Below are 6,000 nucleotides of genomic sequence, written 5' to 3'. Positions count from 1 at the left end.
AAACGGCTCTCTGTCCCAGTATTAAGCCCATTCCCATTTCCTGTTTCTGCCCGGCACAAACAGAATACCTGAAATTGGAGAACAATGTTAAAATTGATTTTTGGCAACTGATATTTTAATAATTCCGATGCTGAAAAACATACAAGTTGTGTGACTTTTACACCTTTATAATAATTGTGTTCTGCAGTGCCTCCCTGGACAGTTTTCCTTGGTGTAAAATTTGTAAAATGCTACTAGGACCTTGACCTTCACTGTAAATACACCCCTTACCGTCATGACAGTTTACTATAAAAGTACTAAATCAAATGTCCTTTTCCTCACCTAACAATGGATTAGAGGTATAAAAATGAATGACTCAAGAAGGTGAATATACCTAAAATTTGAAATTCTTCCTGAGAGGGCCTCTACATTGCATTATGTTACCATGAAGCTATCACAAGCCTCTATTTTCATACTCATACTCAATGGCAGTATTTTCTAATTTAGGAATTGAGATAAGATTAATGGTAGAGATGAATGAATTATGTGGGCAAATATTGCCACTTCAGTCTTAGATGACAATGGATGGTACTTAAGAAACATCAGATATAACCACAAATGTCTGATAACTTTTCATGAGCTTTTTAATTAAAAAAAAAATATTTTGTGTAGTATGTAGAATATTCTCAACCCATAGAGTAACATGTAATACTAGGGGTAGAGAGGATATGTAGCAAGAACAGTTATAAATTTTGGCACCTGGAGGCCGAGCTGCTCCAGGAGTGTGAGCCCCAGTGAAGTCCACGAGATGACCTAGGCCCTTCTACCAGGTGAGTCCAGCTGAAAGCATTCCTTCATTGGGAGGGGGGGTTGTAGGGGTAGAGAGGGGAGTGGTGGTGGATGAGTTGCAGTGCAGTGTTAGAAGAAGGACCCACCACCCACAACGCCGCCACGCTCTCTGCTCCTCTGAAGGTCTCCTACCTGCTAATTTGCACCAGTAAACAAGCAGCCAACAACTTCAAAGTGTCATCACCAATGAGGCCTGACGCGGGAATGGACTGGTGTTTAAGCATGTGTGCAGGTATGTGTGTGTCAGCATTGATCTACCAGGCGTATTAGGTTTTATGTGGAAACACCTGTCCAAGCATTTGAGAGTATTTGATCAGCACAGCGCTGGTTGCCATTAGAGACTTATTAATTTCACTTCATAGTGGCTAGTCATAGACCTACGTGGTGTACAGGCTATTCCTGAGGATTTATAACATTCACAATGGTCATTTTTTACATCCTTGTATTTTTTTGTACATATTGTGGTAGAAAATGCTCAGTAAAAATATTATCTGGCTACTGACAGCTTCAGCCCAAACAGCATCCACATCGGTTTTCATACCACAAATCAGTAAAAACCCTGGTGTGTACGTCTGTATGCTAAAAAAAAAAATCAATCATTGTGAATGTGTGTATACGTGTTTCCTTAGACGGGCCACCACCCACAGAGACATGTCAGGTAAATATTTGGGGGGGGGGGGGGGGGGGGGGGGGTGAAGTGTCCAGTGTCCAGAGAGGGCACATGCCATCTGAAGCTATCCATCCACTCCACACAGGCATCTGATATGGACGGGGACACCTGATCCTGCATTAGGCAGCCTCTGAAGCTATGCAAAATCATGCCTCACCCCAAACATCAACTTGAACCAAAGGGCCTCTAGCCAAATAACTTTGTGTGTATGAGCATGTAGCTTATCTTGCATGTGCGTCCTCCACAAATCACAGAAACTTCAAATACATACTGGCAAATTAGATGCTGAGTAATTGTTTTTTTTAGCTCTAGTAATTGCTGTGTGGATGTGTATGCATGCAGGCATGTGTGTGTGTATGCAGGCATGCATGTGTGTACTATGGAAGTTGTTGTCATTTGTCACATGGAGAGACGGGTGATGACAGAGGCTTTTCCGTGTGTGTCTTCAACAACAAGAACGCAGGCTGAGGGTTAACACAGAGGGTGAATGCATGTAATATGTGCATGCTAACTCACTGCAGCAGACTAGATTCTAGAGATACCAGCAATGCTTCACTCCCAGTTAAGTGTCTGCTTCTATCCAGGTGCGTTAGAGTAGAGTGAGAGAGACATTTGTGTCAGTGGCTCAGGACAGGTGTCAAAGTCCTACCTCTTCCTGTGCCAGTGGAGGTGTGCAGGATATGTCTTGGTACCCAAATGCCCACCTCTCCCCCTGCCGTGCCAGGTGCTCTTACACCAGCAAACCACACAGGGGAGCTACTGCTTTTTCCAAGGCCTGCAACAGAGACACATGCACACACACACACACAGATGCACACACTTACTCAAACTGTCTCTCCAGCCAAACATTCTCTTCAGTCAACCTGCTGCACAGGGTTCAACACGGATCAGCAGGCAAGCTGGAAGCGAGAACGGCTGTGATTTCTCTCTGCAGCCAGAGAGAATAACATGCTATAAATAGTACGCAAGCTTTACATATAATGTCTTTTGCTTTTATTGCTGCCACCTAATTCTAATTAGTTAACTTGTGATAAAATATTTGTCAAAACAGTGACTGATTACTGATAATGACTTGCTACCAAAATATCAAAAATTAGCTCAACTATCTTGCATCTACATTATACCATAATTAGCATGTAAAAGTGGGCTAAATGTCATGTAAATCCTGGTATAGCTAGATTTTTCCCAAACCAAGAACAAAAGTTTGCTTGGACATAGCTATTTATTTATAATATCAATAAGTCTGATATCAAGTTGCTCTCACAGGCAGGTCTGTGACAAAGATAAAGATTTTAAGTTTCAACAAGACTTAAAGGTTTTATTAATTTAGTGTGTAAAAAGTAAGCCTATTCATTTGGTGAATTTTGATTTTGTTTGTGTAACTTTAGCCGGAGTTTTGTATATGTACATAGCTATTTAATACAAGTTTGAAATCATGTTGCCTTTGTGAGCAGGTCAGCAAAAAGGATTTTAGGTTTCATCAAGGCAAAACAATTAAATTAAAAGAATTCTTTGCAAAGGAGGAAAAAAAAAACATGAAGTGAACAAAATTGATGTCCAACCCTCTTTCTCTTAGTCATATGTAAACACAACTCGGTATCCAGGACAATGATGTCAGATACGGTAAGAGACATCCAGCAAGCGAGGACATGTTCTAATAAATATCATTACATTCAAGCTGGCTGAAAATATGCCAGCCAGCGAGACGCAACGTATGACTACAGTCAAGATTAATGAGCTGAGAAATCAGACCCAAACACAAAGGCTATTTTTTCTGCATCCAGTTCACTCAATGTTTAGGCCCTCTCAGTTTAAGCCACATGGGAGGTTGCTTTTTTCCAGTGCTGGAGAGGACGATAGGGGCATGTGGAATACCTATATGAAAATATGGGTGAGGTAGCGTATCTGAATACAGCGAACACAGGCCAGTAAATACAAGTCAGGTGATCGAAAGCGTCTAAAGTGTACTGAGAGGAAACCATCTCGGGTTAGGAATAATTTAAATTTGCATCATCAGGATTATGAAAAATAAAACATCTATGCTCTTAGGTTTATTAGCTTTTTTGCTAATTGTCATTTTTATTTTTCCATGGTCCCTTTTTATTGCTAAACCTATTTTTTAAAAAAAAAAAAAAAAAACATTATTTCTCTTTTGTCATTCAGATTTTTCTTTCGTGCCAGCTGCAAAAATAAATGTTTTATTCAGATAATTCATCACTCCAGTTTCATCCAGTTTCATATGTTCTCAATAATTTGCTCAATAAAACAAATCACTGGCAAGTATTCTGAAAGATTTGTAATAATTTAGTTGTTAATTGTTCATGAACCACAAGTGAATGATTTAACATGTCAGGAGACAGCTTTTGTTTCTTAATGTGACCTACATTTTCCTCTTAAAATAAATAGTTTTATATTGCTCCATTATGAAAGACATTTTTTGATCATTTTAATCAAAATGTACCTGGAATTGAAATTAAATTTAGATTACAGTTTTACATGTTCACAAGTACTGTGTGAAATAAGTTCAGTTAAATGTTCCGTACTATATTACATCAAGTTTAATAAATAGGATTTTTATTTCTTCAGTTTTTAAAAGTAACATGAGTAAACATTTTCAAGAATTCTCATTAAACTCATTGGGCTGTAAACAGTGGGTTTTAAATATAGCCATAAATGTTAAAAACAGATTTTTTTATTGGATTTTATACACTTTTCTAATAACCACACAATCAAATCCTATTTTGATTTACAATCATGGAAGAAATACCACTTGATGCGAACAGAAAAGCTTATCTGTCTTTTCAAAATGAATGATTCCTTGAGTAAATTCTTTGACCGCCCGAGTACAATAGGCGAGGGAACTTTTTCATTACACAAGGGCCATGTAATCTCTGGACCCTTTGTTTTCCTTCGGCTCTCAAATGTTCCTCGCCACCTCGAGAGCTGGCTAATGGATGCAGATGGAGGAAGTGTTTGACATTATGGACACAGCAGTGCTTGTTTTAGAGGAACTGGTCATGTGGTCTGCCCTAGCAGGCCACACAGTACCCCCTTAATGTGACCCAGACCCCCCAGCCAACTCCAGGGGGTTTCAGGACCTGTCCGCTCTGGGGGAACTGAGTGTCAGTTTAGCCCCCCAGTGAACACAAGTCAACATACCTTAATCCCCACATCACCTAAAGTTACACTTTTGGGTCTGCAATTAGCCAGCCAACCAAATCCCCCCCACGCCCTACTGAGCTCCCTCTTTCCCAACCCGGACATGGAGCTCTGACATGGGGCTGTGGCCAATGCACTGAGCTCCGTGCTGGGACCCAGAGCTGCTGCTTGTGCTGGCCGTTTCCATGGCGCTGTGCCGGCCCAGCCACATGGTCCCTCATCTTTCACTGTCACCGTGCTGGATAGGAAGAGATCAAAACAAACATGTGGTGGCAGGGAGTTCCTGACATGATGAATCACTGTAATCAGTATCAGACGGTCCAGCGCTCATTTTGATTGGTGGAGACTGCTTTTGACGGATCCTCCGAGTGACTGAGTGACAAGACGCACAAAACACGATCTGTGACCTGAAGCACAGCGTAAGAGCTGAGATATGGCTGATCTGAGCAAAACCACCACCAGGCGAAGTCTGCGGGTCATTCCATACTGAGCTACACTGAATGTAAACATTTTCTATGGTGGGGAAATATTTGCAACATGGAAGCAGGGTTTTTGGTGGGCGCCGTGTCCATTATCTACTGGCCCAGAGCCATGCCAACAAGAATGATGGGGGTGGTTCCAGTCCTTGGTATCGGCTCCATTCTGCACATTGTTTACCTCCTGTGTGACTTCCTGCTTCTTCATCTCAGAAGAGGAGCACAGGAAGGCCCGATAGTCCCTCCTCAAGTCAAATCTCCTGTATGCCCAAACAAAAAGCCACATTGTAGCTCATTTTCCTGTCTCCTCCACTGCACATTTCCAGCTAGGGGTGTGGTATTGGCATTCCTCAAGGTCAAATCTCTGCACGTCTCTGATCCCCTAATTTCACTGTCTGGGGTTGGTGTGGGGCCTTCTCTCACGGACATGTTATCCTCTTCCTGCTGCTGGTAAGAGACGATCCTGATCCTGCTGTCACAAAACAAATTACCACATTAAAACCTCACTAAACACCTTTAGTGTTTCAAATTGGAGACCTACTGGAAGTCTCATCATCTCAACAGCCCAAGAGGATTGAGCCTTTCTTCGGATGGTCCAAAGGGATGAAGCTAGCAGTCAAGCAAAAATGAGGAGGAGGAGGAAGCAACGAAGAAACAGGATCAGCCTCTGAAAGGTGCATTTACTGGCTGGAGTGACTTTAAAGGAAATATTCACTCAGCTGAGTTTTTGGAAGAAAAGCAGCAGACTGTGCCCACCCCGCTGACTTGGACATTACCTCCACCAACACAGTTATTAATTCCAAGTTTTTAATGGGATATGCATGTGTGTATTCAAACACACACACACACACAGTCATACACATGCAC

Source organism: Chelmon rostratus, chromosome 5, assembly GCF_017976325.1.
Source record: "Chelmon rostratus isolate fCheRos1 chromosome 5, fCheRos1.pri, whole genome shotgun sequence".
NCBI classification, from domain to species: Eukaryota; Metazoa; Chordata; class Actinopteri; order Chaetodontiformes; family Chaetodontidae; genus Chelmon; species Chelmon rostratus.
The sequence above is the reverse complement of the archived record's forward strand: the minus strand, read 5'-3'. Positions refer to the sequence as shown.